The sequence below is a fragment of the Plectrocnemia conspersa genome, unplaced genomic scaffold (genome assembly GCF_051122295.1).
Source record: "Plectrocnemia conspersa isolate PC_06_02 unplaced genomic scaffold, ASM5112229v1 ptg000002l, whole genome shotgun sequence".
In the NCBI taxonomy this organism is placed as follows: domain Eukaryota; kingdom Metazoa; phylum Arthropoda; class Insecta; order Trichoptera; family Polycentropodidae; genus Plectrocnemia; species Plectrocnemia conspersa.
The window spans coordinates 26,155,858-26,173,859 of record NW_028277166.1 but is presented as its reverse complement, the minus strand read 5'-3'; the positions used below and the strand labels follow the sequence as shown (position 1 = coordinate 26,173,859).

At 31.8% G+C, this 18,002-nt stretch overlaps 1 protein-coding gene across 3 annotated transcripts in view; it reads right to left on the bottom strand.

Annotated features, from left to right (window-relative positions):
* The window catches only part of smash (smallish), a 180,121-nt gene extending 166,864 nt beyond the window's left edge, over positions 1-13,257 (bottom strand). For all 3 annotated transcript variants that reach the window (XM_088205662.1, XM_088205664.1, XM_088205663.1), the window contains exon 1: positions 13,065-13,257. The gene's annotated coding sequence lies outside the window, so the exon portion shown is untranslated. The remainder of the gene's footprint in view (positions 1-13,064) is intronic.
* Between the last annotated feature and the right edge of the window lie 4,745 nt (positions 13,258-18,002).

Below are 18,002 nucleotides of genomic sequence, written 5' to 3'. Positions count from 1 at the left end.
AAGTTTTTTTGTATCTAGTTGTTGTTTATCATATACACAATGCCGGAATTTGATACATAGGAAATGGTGCGGTAAATATTACGCATCGAAACCACTCGATGTGTCCGAAAATGACCGTCGAATTTTCAACGAAATTGATCGTAGAAACCGTACGAACATCGATGACCTTGAACTGCGCGCTTAACGGGTTTCGGCGCAATTTCTGCGCGTGTCCGGCAAATTTGCACAATTTGTCGAAAAATGTTTGAACGGTAAATATAAACACATGAATTAGCAAATCATCATAAATTGAATCACAATATAAAAAATGAAACCATTGACTCAAAGATAAATAAACGTATTTTATTAAGATAATTTTTCATTCAGTCCAAGCTTGAAAGCTCTTGAAGATCTGTAGCCTTGAACTCCGAATTGGATGTTCAAGTATGAATGCCAGAAAAAAATTGCATTCTCGTATTTATAAACATGACCTACTACTCCATAGGTTTTGTTTTCCGCACCTTTCGGTAGGACGGTCAATATTTTTGAACCAAATTGCCATTCGTTAATAGAGTATATTATAAACGGCCGTTTGGATAGCAATTTAGAATACACGTGTTATCATTTATCAAGGCATCTGCGACGGAACTTTTCATTTTCTTGATTCATTAAATCTGCAAAAAGTTTTTCAAAAAGACATTTAAACCCTTTGAATATACTTAGATTCTCACGCATGTAAATTTGTCTTAAAAGCTTTTCAACCATTTTTAGATCTGCTGATTGTTCGTTATTAGGTTGTTTAATTAATGAACCAATTTTGCAAAAAATATTGACTAGCTTTGGCATAAACAAAATATTTTTAGTCGCTTTTATAGCTATACATTATAAAAAGATTACAATACATTTTAAAAGCACTAAAGTAAAAATTTTGTTTTAAGAATAGCAAAAAAATAATGGTGATTTTTTACATTTTTTAAGTAAAATCGTATAATTGTAGATATAAGCCAGATAATTAAATCTTTGTGGCACAAAAAAATATTAGCTAATACAGCGAAATAATTAAAACAGGTACATGTCACACGTACCCATAAAAGTATAACAAAAATATTATACATGTCATCATAACACTACTTCCAGCAATCGATTCTACAAAAACAAAAACAATATTTAAATCGCTTATTACTTAAAATAGGCAAAAAATATCAGTCAAAAAATATAGTCAAGCTCGGTGCTTCATTCATTAATTAGGCAAAGTATCTGCCGAATGCATGCATTAAGCGATAAAGCCAGTGAGATAGTGTTTTTTGTAACTATGCCAAATGTAATTTTTGACAGTTTCGAAGCGTCACGTTTATCGAAGGGTGCAATTTTTTTTCTCCAGTAAAGTTTATCTATTGCCGATAAAAATGGTGGCAATGTACTTACACTTTATCTGGTCGTGTAACTGATGCCAAGAGATTGGTAAATATATTGTAATTTAATGAAATAGAATATGTTTTATTATAATATAACATATAACTGTAGGACAGGTTAGGTCCGAGCGAGCGTTGCTCAGAATAGTGAACACCCCATGAATAACTCTTTGCAATGAATTATGGAGTATCTGTTCAAAATATCTATTAATAAAATGTTCTAGACTTTTTTAGAATTCTAAATGAAGATAAACACTGTAGTTAATGATTAATTTATATTTTTATGATCAAATGACATTTGGTCAATTTACGAAAAACATCACCAGAGTAATATTTACTTTGCTCAATGCACTAAATAAACAAAATAATACGTGCGCAATTCACGCATTCGGCAGATAATTTGCTTAATTCATGAACAAATCAACGGGCTTACATTTTTCATGAATTAGGCAAAATTTTGCCCATTTCACGCAATAAGAGATTTCACCGATTCGGTGTAACATATACATATTTAATTTATCTTAAGCCAGTGTTGATATCAATACAATTTCAAATTATTTTTTAAAAACAGAAGTGAAGCAACTAATTGCTGAAATTTTCAAAAAAAATCAGTCCTTACAAGAAAAAAGTTTAATAATATACAAATATAATTATGCATACTGTATAGTACACGATATTAAAACTAAATACGTTTGATATAATCTGTTATTAAACCCCACGCGTCAATCAATTCTCAGGATGACCTCATTTTAAAGATTAATCTTGGAAACCTATCCGTTTAATAATGAATGCTCTCCCACATAGCTTTATAATACGATTGTTTAAAGTTCAAGATTAACCATCGGTAGAACATTAAGTATATATAGGCACGATTGTTATTGTGCTACAAACATTCGTCTAATTTAATGAATGTAATACTTTTGGAAGAAGTGTAGAAGAATTTCGTAAATTTTATTAGTAACTCACGAACTCATCAGACTCTCCTTTCGACGGCATCATCATCTTCGTTGGTGCATCGTCATTATGCATCATTACCAAATAACATAGTGACCGTCGCCGAAATGATGCAAGTAACTGTAAAGAATGCGGATTGTGCAATTCGGAACCAAACCAGCTCTTCAGCTGAGTCTCCGCTGAACCGAACAAAACGACCGACAGCCAGCGGGTATTGAGCGGTTCAACTTAACTGTAAACCTTACATCGACTGACGATTATTACCTCACCGCTCGGAATTATGCAGGGATTCAATTAAAAAGCTCATAGGAACCCAATCCGGTCCTGAACAGAAAAGTACATATTCCGGAGAACATCTTAACCACGTTTAACTACAATATACTATGAACATTACAGGAGAGACACTGATTTTTTAAATAATGTTGCCTTTGTTTTGACAACGTTATATCGATCGACACCCCGTCCAAAATTCACCAAGAGGCACTCGATTAACCCACATATCCAAAAAGTGACAGAGGCAGTTCATCGATACCGGTTCTGTTGCTGCTGCAAAAAATACCCATGATGTTTTGTTGTATCACAGTTAAAAATATAACATGTCCATGATGGTCTGTATGCTCTAAGTCGAAACGTGACTCGGTTTTAGATTGTTGTGTCGGGGAGATGAAGAACCAGAAGCACTAATAGAGATTTTATGAAGATACTATTGTTGTGTGTACTGTGCAAAAAAATAATGGTATCTACACGCGGAGCAGATGTTGCTCTTTGAGATTCGTTTTGCATCTGTCAACATTTTGGCAGTAGCTCATAAGTAAACTACCGAAACCGTGCGCGTGATTGATTGGCTAAATTGAAAAGTGCTTGCTGTAAACTCGTGATGTTGTTGGACACAACGGGGTTCTGCTCTTTTTTGTAGGAATTAAGCATGTCGGGCAAAATTGATATCTTTGTGTAAAAAAACTGTCACTGCAGATAAAGATGGACGACAAGCAGCTGAATAGCCAACAAAAAACACCGTTCCTAAACACAAACCTTGCTCATTTTGCTACAACTTCTTTAGATTCCAAAGAATGTGAAGACAACCATATTTGACAACCACGATTAAAATCAATCATTGCTGTTAAGATTCTCCAATAAAAGTACTTTTAAATAATAAAATCTAAATTTATATTCTAAGATTGAAAGTACTTTCATATCATTTAGAAATACACACTGATTTTAACTGTATCGATATATTAATTTTAATAAGGTTTAATTTTTGGATAAAACACTTAAAATAATATTTGATTTAATGATAGTTAAACTGTACTATTGTATATATTAAATTATTACATATGTGCGTAGTTTATTGTTAAGAAAATGTAAAGCATTTTATATTTGTTGTTATTGTAGATATAATTGACGTCATTAGTGTTATCGATTATGACAAATATATTTTAATCGACTATTACAAATATATTTATTTGTTATAGTCGAATAAAATTTTATTTCTTTAATTTTAAGTAAAACTCGTAGATAAAAATAAACTTGAGCACATTTATTTGCCACAAAGATTCAACAACTTTTTTTGTTATAGTCGATTTTTTATTTATGATATCGTAAAATACATATTTTCATTGAATAAAATAAATTCTATATATAAATCACTGATACAAAAAATATTATCTAGTCAATCGCAGAGAATTTTATCAATCAATAGTAAAAAATATTAATTTAAAATAGATTTCTAACATAAAAAAAATACATTTATTAAACTTTGCAACTGGCGTTTTCAACCACCTGCACAATTAATTTATAAGCCATTCTAATGATCGTTTTTAGCAAATGAAGTAAAGCCTAACAATGGAAGAGAGATCTCGGGACTAAACAGTTTCGCTATTAATTGTTAATATTTGACGGACCACCTCGAGAGTAGTATTATTAAGAGAAAACTACTATTTTGTGTAAAAAAGATGCGCGATAGACGATGAGCTGTACCTTGCGCAAAAGGACTATTGTTATATTTACTCCTTGTTAACGATCGCCAAAACGATCATCTGGAAGTTTCACTTTTAAAATGTAAATATATTTCGTGGGATTCGGTGATTACTGTGCAAACGAAAATTGCGTATTACAAAAATTTCAAACAACGAAAATTCCGATCATAGATGATTAATATATAAATACATGTATATTTAAGAATACGTTAATTAACTTATATACATATATATATATAAAATAGTATCAAAGATGGCAATATGATTTTAATTTAAAAATATCATGTTTATAAAAATATTTTATAATTACATATTCGTTTTTATATTGGTATGATACATTTACATTTCCTATAATTACACAAATATTTACTTAAAAAAGAGAAAACTATAAAGCAGTTGGAATTAAAAGTCAAATGTATTTGACAATCAAACAATCATCTATGTTCACGAGTCACCATTTCGTGGATGAATCCAAGAAGCAATGCAATTGACGCGCCAGTATCCGCATCTGTGATTCGTAAAAACAGTCTTATTCCACCAATATAAGTATGTATTTTGTTATAAAGGAGAAAACGGGAATGTGGATGAGTGCAAGAAGCGATGCAATTGACCCGCCAACATCTGACTTAAACTAGCAATATAAATATGTGAATTTTGGTTATTTCGTTTCCACTACCGGATAGCAGCAGTAATATTTTTTTTTCTTCTAACCATTTGGTAACGATCACCGGAGTTCCGGCCCATTAACTTTTAAAGCGTGAACACATTTTCTGGGCGTGTCCAAGAAGCGATGCAATTTATGTGATTGTTTATATATGTTCATAAAAATGAACTGTTACCAGCTTTTCCAGCAGCTACTTTGATTGTAAAGTAGCACCCCTTTGGGCTCAAAGCCTGAAATATCTTATATTCATGAAAAAAGTCTGTTTGTAATGCCAAACCACATCTTACAACAAGATAAAAAAAAAACTGATTCACATAAATTTGAGAAGTTTTGGACATAAGTGCGCACCATAGAGAAGGCACACCTCCAGGTTTGCAGCAAGAGTTGGCAGAAAAGTTTCTACAAGTTGGCTTGTGTGATCACCACCTGGGCTTTGCCCTTGCCTAGTTAGGACCGTACAGAAGGCATCTTCGGCACAGGATCCCCCAACTACGGCAAAAATAGGCATACAGGGGTCCTCCAGAGAACAAATGATATTAGAGCGCGCTTCGCTGACTATAGATGCTGAATCACCGAGAATCTGCATCCCGTAATACTATGTTATATATCTATACAATGTAATTTTTAACCAACTAAACATATAAGATCCAGAAAGAGGAAAATAAAAAGCTGATACTGATACTCAATAGAACTTTAAAATGTTTTATGTAACTTAAATTAAAAATATGCCCTGGAGTTAAATTAAAACATTCTGCAGTTAACCACATAGCTTGAAGCCCAACTCCTTATTAAAATACTGGATATGTATAATATAATCGTAAGCATATTCGGGCTACTTTTAACGGACCATTCGGTCGTTAAACCCACAAACGATTGAAGTAGTAAACTGCAAGCGGCATCCAACCGCTGAAAATAAACTCGTGTGAAACTCGAAACGCTTTCTATTCAGACGCCGGTGCGTTACAGGCAGCATTGGCATTGACATTTAAAACGCGCTATTTACGACAGACATACATATAAAAGCGGTATAAATTAATATATGCAAATCCGAGGCGAAAGGTGAAATGTGCATTAAAAAGCGAGTACGGGCCGCGATCTCGCCAATTAGAAGAACTGACCGCAAAAATACGCGACCGCATCTCAAGGTCCACTTTCGATGGTGAAATAAAAAAAAACAATAATGGGATGAGTGAGGCACGCGCGGTATCACTTTCGCGAATCTGAATAACTTTTTATACACTTTGGATGATCTAGAATCAAGATCGACTAGCAAAATATCTCTTATGATCTTAACACTCGTGGTTATGACGCATATTCCTTTTGAAGTCACTAAAAAATCTTTAGAAGCTATTTGTAGCTTTCGAATCGCTGCTTTGTAACCTCTAGATAGGTAACAGGATTTGCCTATAATAAAGGATAAAAGTACACGTTGTTTTTTATTAACACTGTTTTGAGAAAATACTGAAAAATATTTTTGATTGTAAAATTATGATTTTTTTTCTTAAATTTGAACTCTTTTAAAACTGAGTTTTGATTTTTAAATTATTTTTGAGACTTTGATTATTGACGAAGGACCAGCGAAACAATCGCACAGCTTATATATATGTAATTATAATTTATTGTGATCATCTTTACTTGAAAATTAGTAATATGAATGTCATTTTGATTATAGATCCTGAAGTGAATACAAAGTTGAAGATTATTGTATAGCGATAATCAATATATAAACTAACAATATATACTAACTATTCAAAAGACGTGACATGCGGAGGCGTGTAGTGATAAGAAGACAGAAGACAAGCTGCTCTGAGGTTAACGCGGATTACGTTAGCAATCGTATCAAAAAGCAACTGTATCCGTCTACTAATGTGTGAGTATGATTCACGATTCAGCCTCGGGCGAATGCGATGCTAAATGTATATGGGGCGACCGAGTTTACGTGGGCAGATCAGGAAATTTAAATCGTCTTATATGCCTTCTTGCTCGGTTTAAAACTCAATCTGATCATCATTAAACTATTGATTATGGAGTAACGGATCGTTAATTCTGCGGGTAGTTAATGGCCTATAAGTAGTGTTCAATAATCTCATATATATATTTAAACATATATATTCTCAAAATAAAAAATAAATGTATACACGTATGTATATACATATATATATTTGGTTTCATCTCTTACATATCCTCCCAGTGGTTTAAGTTGGTGACTAATACCAGAAATTTCGGGTATTAGTCACCAACTTATACCACTGGGAGAATTAGTCGGGTATTAGTCAAAATTAAAAAAAAATGCTATTAAGCTTAATTCCTAGACATCAAAGTAATAAACAGAGATGTATCATACAATAGAAGCATTTTAGGGAACAGTGGAGTAGTAATGAAAATCTTCAATATTGAATTCTTATATCTGTGTTATCGCTGAAGATACAATTGATATCCGCGAGTAAGTTTTTTTTTATGTAATACATAATTTATAATAAACCTAATGTAACAGGTTGTTTTGATTTACTTGAATATTAAACATATAAATAAAATAAAAAATAATAAGACAACTACTTGAACTGAGATAAAAATGAGACACCATAAGCAATGGTGTAGCTATGGTTTGAGCCCCCTAGGGTGATCCTTAACTTTGCTTCCTCCCCCCTCCCCTATAAAATTATCTAATACAAAATCTGACCTTCCTAAATATAAGTGAGTTAATGCATGTCTTTAATATGCTGAAACTTTCCGGGACAGGTAGCCTATTTTAACCCTCTTCCTACGCTACATACCCTTCACACATTATATGCATATAAAAAAATGAAAAAGGTTTCAAGTTTGATGAATTATGTTAATTGTTATCAGGCATTATTTTAGCATGAGAATGGGAAACATATGGTAAAACTTCGACTTTTACCGATTCTAAGAAAATATTTTTATGTATAAGAGCGGCATTTTATGACCGGATATTTACCAAATAATTAAATTAGTACTTAGCTATTCGTGGATATATATTTTTGATCGCATTTAGTTGAAAAAACATATAACACCAACGGTCGTTCCATCGCGAAAATGCCCCCCCTAAGCAAGTACCGCCCGGGGCGGTCCACCATCCTGGTCTCCTAGCTATGATACTGCCATAAGTATAGTTAGGTTTTGATTAATTCATATAGGTTAGGTTTTGCTTTTAACAGAAAATGGATTAAATATATAGTGCAAAGTTTCAAATTTGTAGTGGAAACTCCTCACTAATAATATTTAAGCAATTTTATTGAATTCGTCGTTTCATAATTGAATCGATATTCAAATCAATTAAGAGCCTTTTCTATTGCCTTTTATTCACAAAACTCTTTATATACTTATTTTTGTAGTACACTTGGTCTATTTTCTACATCCGTATCTATGATCTCTATAGTTTTAAAATCATAGTGATGATTTATCTTTAGTATAATAAGGTATTCCTTTCCCATTATAATAAAACTAATGCGAAAAAATTATAGTAAATTGAATTTGACGGCAGATCAAAAGGCGGGCGAGTCTAATCGACCTTTCACTAAAACTCTCATGTAGCAAAACTGAGACGAATGGCAAAGCATGGTGCGTATGCACGTTATGCAAACACTCAGCGTGAACCATAAATCCATGCCTCACGTTTGGAAAGTGTGGTGGATTTCGCAAGTTTTTTTATAGATAGAATCAAGGGAGATTTTTTTGTCTGATCTGAGTAGGTCGCGGGCACGTGGGCAAGGAATGTCGTCGGTTTCGTCTATTTTTGATGCAAGTGCATCCAGAGAAGAACGTCACTGCTATTGGCACAAGCGGTAGGAGACGCACGCACTATTTCCCAGTCCGACTGCCAGTCGTTGGGCAATAAGGTGGGTGCCAAATTACAACATTAGGAACCAAAGTTCAACGGCACCGCGAGTCAATATCCTCCGGGTGCATTGGCAGATTCCGCGTGCTGACATTTCGGACAGATTCTACGAGGTTTATCTTGCGGTAGGTTCGAGCCGAAACATTCATATCTCGTTTCCGCAGGAAGATATACAGGATATGCTTCTTGTAGAATCGTTCGGTATGCATCAACGTCTCAATAAAGTCTGCAGCTGTCGGCGAACATCACACGCGGAGCAGAAGCAGAGGCGGTGTCTTCAATCACACTTCACCCACACGTTCGATTTGTAAGGCGCATTTACATCATCCATGAACTGTTATTCTACAAAATAACTTATGCTCATGATGCGATTTCCTCAAAAATATTATGTTTTAAGACTTAAGAAAATGTGTTTGATACCTAACATCTAAACTAACTGCTTTGTTTGTCGAATACAAACGCTTTTTTTATTTTGCTCTTTCATCAATATCAGTATAAGAATCTGCATTGTAGTATTTGAATAGATGATCAGTGGATACAGAACTTGTAGATATACGATATGAGTTAAGTCAAGCATCGTTGAATTTTAGCATTAAAATATACCGGTCCGAGTTGCAGAAGTCTTATGTCGAATAAAATAAAGTTTTGTTAGACAACGCTGTTAACACCTTGGGCTAAAACTTTTTATGTTACAGGGGTAGATTTACAGCTAATAATAAATAAACTACTGAACTAAATATAACACGCCGACGAATAAAAAAAAATACTAATTAGCTTGAGATGTTATAGAGTTGGACTTTCAAAACTTATAACCATAAGATGAAATCTTTTAAAATAGCAATATTTAATTTATTTTAAGGAGTTAGTGCATAATAACATTCAACGCGTGGTCATCACTTTTTTTAAATTTCTGCCCTGCGATTAGTCAATCGCTTTGAGGGATGTGCCAGTACGTGAAAATACACATGGCAGCATTATTTTATCTTATCGCCCATTTCACTCTATTTTAATTTAATCATAAAAAAGTATTCTACAAGCACCAATAATGCATTTTTTAAGGCAAAAATTATTGTTATTATCACGAAAAAATGGATTTAGACGAAAAAGCAGTTATGATCATGTTTCATATACTAATCTTTTTGACCAACAATTAATTAACTCTATATTAAATAATTTATGTTTTAATCTTAATAATTTCTCAATAAATTTATTTAATCACAAAAATTAAGCTTCTGGCCTATTATTTATATACCATATATTTTGGGTATACCTTGTAGCCGTTCCTGATATTGGGACCACTACCAGAAAAAAACACCTAAGCTCCAACACGATTTTATTGCTTTTGACGTGAATTTTTGACTTCTGAGAAGTGATAATTGTTTTTGCGCTTTCCTATTGACCAAAAATCGGTTTGAAAATACTTTGATCAGCCCTCTTATATTATAAGTCTATAGTTATATCAGTAAGGATAGCTATCATATTTTTAAAACATAGTATAATATCGAAATGCAGACATAATATGGAGCAATATGTGAGATTCGATTTTTGTCTGCACTTATTTTTTAGCTTATTTTCCCCTAAATAATGAGTTGACCTAATAAAAGTTGAAAATTATAATTAAGTTAGGTTTGGGTTTGAACAGAAAATGGACGTTTCGCAACTATCAAATTGAGTTTCATAGATACATATATTAGAACAGCATATAATTTCACTGTGCGTATCGGTTAAATTATATTTTCGCTAATATAATTATATATCTACGAGTGAAAATGTATTTACACTTCACTAGTGAAAATATAACTTTATTGAAAAATACACATTCACTGTAAAAATATATATATATATGTTACTATACTCTATTCGCGTTAACACATTCAGTTCGAGAGCTATCCATTTCATCATTATTTATAATTAAAAAAGAGATTTTTTCTATAAATGTGCTCAAAACGTGCTTTAGAGCTAATAATAGGGGCATAAACCCAAGAATTACCATCTCTTTCCAAATTATGAATAATTATGAAATGGATAGCTCTCGAACTGACTGTGTTAACGTAAATCGAGTATACGTATGGAAAAGTTGAAATCATATAATTTTACTAGCACCTACCAGATTAATTATATTTTCACTTTTAAAAATATATATATACCGGTGAAAATGTATTCCAATATAATTTCATTAATATGACATGTATTAAAAAATATTTTCGGAATAATTCAAGACTATTTTTAGATTTTATTTGAGGGATAACCCGAGAATTTCTGGTTTAGAATCAGGGATGACATTTCAACAATTTACACAAGGTCAAAAGTTGGCCAGTTAGTTGTCTTTTTTTAATATTTCGATTTCATTAAGATTCATAGTATTTCATTAAATGACATGTATGTATGTATGTATATCTTTAAATAAATCTATCGGATTAAAATAAAAATTCAGTGTAATGCTGCTTCTATATATACTCTGTTCTGTGGGCACAAAATCGATTCGTCAATATTAACTTCACGATTCGGAATTTAATGCTCTTTAAATATATTGTCTAAATATTGAGTTGAATTAAAAAAAGTAATATAAAATATTATGAAATAAAATATGTACATAAATGTAAAAACAAAACTTTTAAAATTAAAAACTGTGGATAACAAATCACGTTTCACATATCAGTTTAAAGGGCTAAGTTCTATTCGGCCATTTTTTCAAGTTGTCTACATTGAGGAGTTTGTTGCCTCGATGTTGACGTGCTGTTGGAGCATTGTTTCATGCTTAGCAGCAAAACATTTTATAGCTTTGGCAACGTCTTCAACAATATGATGCATTGCATATGGCAATCACATGAATATTGCCTAGATTTGTATTTATCCACTGACTTGGGAAAAAATGAAGTGTAATGTTACGTACACTAAATATCCACACAAATAAAGAAAATGCATATTTTCCCATCAAGCTATATTTCTCATATATAAGTGTAAGATCTGCATTATGTTTAAATTTTAAAATTAGTGATTATAAGATGAACTTGTATTACAGTGTTATTTTATTACTTAACCAAGGACTTGTCAACTAACTAATAAATCAATACAATACCATCGATAAAAAAATTGATTAGATAAGATTAACTTCTAAAATATTTTGTTACTAAACTAATGTATAAAAAATGATATTTTAAGAATGTCTTTGGCTATTAATTAAACTATTTTACGTTTATTAATTATTTATAAGGTGAAGTTACAAAAACATCCTAATTAAAATTCCGAAATATACATACTTAAAATCGAGTATGGGGAAATAATTGATATCCATAAAAGAGTTGCTTAGAAGATCTAGAACAACTCTATTTAATGAATAAAACATGATTATTTTACATAAATTTCTACTTTTGTATTATGGCTTTTTGAGTTAAGCTTTCAAGACTTGTAAGATACGATTGGGATCTGTGTATGATTAGAATAATAGATGAACTTCTAGAATCTAGATCAGGACTCGGCAACCTATGACCCGCGGGTCACCAAGTGACCCATTTGAATTCTGCAAATAGCATTTTATTTTTCTTGAATATATGTACATGTGCGCTTACGACCAGACCACATATATGGTTGTTAGGACCAAAATATTCACTGACCCGAGTAGTCACATTTTAATTATTTTGCTCCGCAGCCAAAAAAGGATGCCGAGACCTGATCTAGATCATATGAAAAATGTTTTTTTCAACTTCAGGATATGATTGGAATCTGTATTTGAATATAAAAAATAGAACAAGTATATATTTTATTATTCTAAGCTCTAAACCAATTGCATCAATACGTGTATGGTTCACATATACGCACGAATGAGCAACTCTCACAGACACGTTAATAATAAAAACCGTCGATAGAATCACGTAGATAACGATATTTATAAAACCGCAGAATAGAATCGAATCATAGGTAGAATATGTGACTCATGGATATGAAGTACGTCAGATTACCAACACAACAAAATAACGCATCTACCCACAACAATAAGAAGCGCCCGACGAAACACAACATTACAAATTGAGAAGCACTGGAGCGATACCTAAACGACGAAGGGATGCTTTGAAAAAATACAGTGGCACAGGCACACGCACCCCCGATTCGAACTATTTTTGGATTAACTGTATTTTTTGCACTTCCTCTACATACAACGATCGAAGCGCGCTTCCGTTCAAATATTTTTTTCATTTGTTATTTTTTTTATTTTCCTCACTCACCTAATGTTCGGATGGGTCCGTCTTTTGTAGTAATCCTTCCGTTGTCGGATTCCAAAACAACAGTCACTGAACACAAACGAGCACAAGGCGTTTCGAAAATTTTGTGGAAGAGGTCACTAAACAGTAAAAGGGAGGGGACCGGCACTAGCGGATCGAATGAACGACTACACCGCGCGACGGCCCGCGGCGGACTGGCGCGAGAGAACGCCGGCTCCTCCCCACCACTTTACCCCCACTCTGAATTGCTAGACTAGCGGCAAAAGGCGAGAACATCATCCCTCGCATGCAATCAATCGTTGTGGCGCATTCGCAGTACATGCAATCTGTACGATGCGTTGTTATATAATGTGTAGAAAACAAACGAATACTAGCGTGCGTATATACGTTGTAATGAGATTTTTTGCTACAACTTTAATGATACTATTTCTACTTATATAAATCAAATTCCATTTTTGTTTCTTTATCATGTGACCGATTTTTACTCAATAAACGGATTGTGATTTTAATAAGACGTTCGTAGTAGATACATATGTATTTTTATTGGGCTCATATATATTAGTTTCGACAAAAGATTTGCCTATCCATTTATGTGTACGAATTCAAACTGAAACACAGTGCGGTGCAGGCCATGAGAAGTATCAATTTAGGATTTGGCGAGGGAAGTGTTAGTCAAAGAACTGTAAAAAGTTGGTACAATTTTAAAATATATACATATGTATATTAGAAGGACCGAAAAGGAATAACTTTTTTTTATTCCAATATGCGGTCTAGTAGTCACATAAGTTTTTAAATAATATAATATATTTTTAATTCTAAATATTTTCAGCTCCAAAAAAAGTTTATTTTTAAAAAAATATAAAAATCAAAATTAGATGAGGGGAATTAAAAGGCCCATATTTTTTTTATTAGAATTTCAATACCGTTGCGGTCAGAATTTATGTTACATTGATCAGAGTTTATATTAAAATGTCAGAACACATCGGTCAGAATAAATATTAGATGGTCAGAATTTATATTAATTGCTCGGAATTTATAATAAATGGTAAGAATTATTTTGACAGATAGTCAGAATCATTTTTTGAGTCAATATTTATTTCAGTTTATTGGTTAGTATTTATATATAATATCAAGTATTTATATTATATGATTTGTATTTTAACCTCAAGGGCAGTTTTATATTGACAGATGGTCAGCATAATAATACACGGGCATTATCAAGGTGTTTTAGGGCCCATACGCACTGTCGGCTAGCCGCCGGCGACTAGCGGCCGCTAGATGCTGTTAGATGCTAACACAACAAGCAAAGCGTGCTCTCCGACGCCGCTCTGTCGTTATGCACACTTCGTTCGTCGCTCTGAATACCTTCGCGTCCTACATACAATTAAATAGATTCGTTGAGAGTTATTAAAAAAGTCTTCAATGTTTTGACCAACACTCGGTTGCACCTAACTTGACCAAAATACCTGTTAATAAAATTTATAATAACGACATGCAAGGGACTAGATCGCATTCGCAATTCTTTATGTCACTCTAAAGCTTGCAGGTCCTTAATCATAGACGGATTGTCAACAATTATTAAAAGTGCTTCATTGAGAACTACGCCTAGAATGCAATGAATTGTATCCTAACTATCCCAGCAGAAAGGCACTAGGATACAAATACAGAAACGACCCGTAATCCCTCTTGTATATCTTTTAAATTTTCTTTTAATATTTTTTAACAAGGAGTTATTCGCTCTATATGGATTCAGAATCATAATAACCATGTTTTCATTCACTAATCAAATCAAAAAACAACCCAAGAACTTAGCAACTCTAGCAAGCAAATAAATAAGTTTTAATGGTTATCTTCAAAAAATACAAGAACATTGATTAAAAAAGGGCAGGATTGACACACACAATACTGCACTTAATTCCGTATTTAGATATAATAAATATAACATATTTAGATAATTATTAGTCGTATAAAGAGCAAACCAGAAGTTAAAAGTAAATAATTTAATACAAAGAAATGTTATCCCAGTTAAATTGTATTTATAACTCTGCATTTCACATAGCCTAAAAAATAATTATTACATAAAAAAATATATACATATATTTTAGCAAGAAATTGAATTATAAAAATAGTTTTTTATTTTATGGCATTAACAAAAATTTTAACTTTGTTAATCTATTATATAATTATAATATAAAAGCATAAACTCTGCTTGGTACGTTAGAAAATACAATCTTGGGTTTTCGGTAAATCGTATCGCTTTGTTAATACACGTAAACAAAATTAAATTTGTTCCGATTGATTTTCGAGTCAACGGTAATGCATTTTGTTGTTTCGACCAATCAAAAATAAGCACTCAAATATAAAACAAGATGGCCGACAGTATCGTGACAACAGTTTTAAATAGTTATTATTTATAAATAAAATTTTGCTAAGTGACAATAATTTTCATTAATCCTTCATGTGCGTTGTTCCATTTGACTGAATATAAATAATCAGATTGCAAATTAACTAGGTGTGTTATAACTATGGAAATTAAATATATACATAATGTGCTGAGGATTAAAAGAATACATTGATTAAATTGGATAAGCAATCATAAAACAATCTTTGTAATGAAATCTTCAAATTTTGAATACCCGGCGACGGGCTCCGAGGCCGAAAAGTGAGTTTTTCTTTTTACAATACATAAACATTAGCATTGCTTCCGATTTAATGCACATATGCGCGTGACAATGATTGTGATGCAGTCGGTTATTTATCTGAAGAAGCTTGGTTACAGCAAAATAAATTTAAAGCATTATTACAGCAAAAAAATTCACCTTTCGTTCCGTTCCGAGTGACGACTCGCAATATACATATGTATAGTTTCTTGGATGTTATCTAATAGACGACATTTTACAATGATTATAAATATGTGATTGCATACCTGGAATAATCGATAGCCAAAATATCTTAGAGTGGGTTATTTTCAATTCCGATGTGGCAAAATATGTATACGTCATGGTTTTTATTCAATTTTTGTTCTGTGATATCATTCCTCTTTCGGAATAGCCAAATTCAAGATATTCAGTTACATCAAACTTATGTAGTATGTTCTTTATAAAAAGATAATACTTGCTGAGTGACTTCAACATGAGAAGATTCACTCTTTGTTTATATATATACCAATTCTACGTTGTAGCCATATTGGTCATCAAATTGTTCCATCATTGCTTCTGAAAAATAATTAAAAAATAATAAGACCATTATCAAGAGTAAACATTGAACACATTATTACTACTAATATATGTAATCCATAAATTAAATTTAAACAACAACCGAAGAACAAAATTTGTTCTTCGGTTGTTGTTTAAAAGTTACTGTAGAGGATTAAACACGTAGATTGGCATCTCTTCATCTTCTACAAAATTGTAGCAATATGTCATATATAATTGTTTGCCATACGTAAATGTTATTAGATCTATCGTTGCTTCTGAAAATTAACTGTAAACGATACTATATAGTGGGTAAAATGTAACTTTTTGTTTACACTAATACGAGATTTTTCATTATTACTAGCATTGTAATATGTTTAATTAACTTTGGTATGTATACCTTTAATTGCCAAATCACCGCTGTTTGTCTTTTAATATTAGATCCTGGAAAGTCAATGGTAATATCGCTAGAATAACCGTGTTATATTATTCATTTATAACCAAACACTTACTGGCACACTCATAATTTATACATCACTTTGAATCTTCTTCAATTGACACTGAAAGAAAAGTGCCGTGATTATAACATATTTCGGAGCGGGCGCAGCGAGCGCTTGCCAGATGACAGCAGAACTGTCACATGTAAGCAAATTTGGGAAATCCCAGGTTTGAGCGCGCTTGAGAACGAACTAAATTGATTTTAACGAACGAAATTGAATTTAACGATTTAAATTGTAAAACATTTATCAAAATATGTATAAAAATCATCAATTTATAAAAAAAATGTTTTTTTTTTTATAATATGATTAGTTTATACGGGATTTAAAATATAATATAAATGATGTGGATTTGTATTAGCTTCTTTATACAGAAAAAAATATAAACTTAAATTTGTACGAATGCTGGCAATTTAAAGTTATGGTTTTTAGAGAATTTTTAAAATTTCGCTTGAAAAAACATTTTCAACAAAAAGGGGCAAAGTTTCAAAATAATTACTATTCATTACCAACATAATACTAAGCACATAGTGTTGCAAAAATCCCTCTTACTGACGCCTTTGAAATGAAACTACACAAAATTGTATAACAATAATTTAAATATTTTTTAAATTATAAAGTTTCAGAATAAAATTTCAAGATTTATTCAAAATATTTTTTTCCACTTTAAAAATATTTTTTATTTTAATATGGATTTAAAATATTCTTAAATTATTATAGATTTTAAATATGTTTAGTTTATTATTAATTTAAATAAAGTGAAAACTTTTTGCATTGAAAATCTTAAATATTAACATTAAAAATCTTAAATATTTAACCATTAAATTTAAAAATATATTTTAAAAATCAGAACGAAGCACAAATAATATTTATAACCTAAAAAGTTGAGTTTAAACCAGTTAATTTATTTAATATTTACATGTAATAAATCTTTAGAAATACAGTAAAGTACACAATATTATAAGCTTGAGAAATATAATATGAAAGAGAAACAATTTTGTTTTGTATAATATTCTAGAAGTAAATTAAAACGTTATATATTACTAACAATGAGTTCTCTATTTAATATTTTTTATTCTCTGAATTAATTTGATTAATGAAAGTACTCATATCTCTGACGTTGTTATAATTGCGTTTTGCACCATTAGATGGTTATTTATCACCGGGACACGGTCAATTGGGCGACGGCGATTGGGCGACGGTCAAATGGGCGATTCAAAATGGGCGACGGACAAATGGGCGATGGTCTT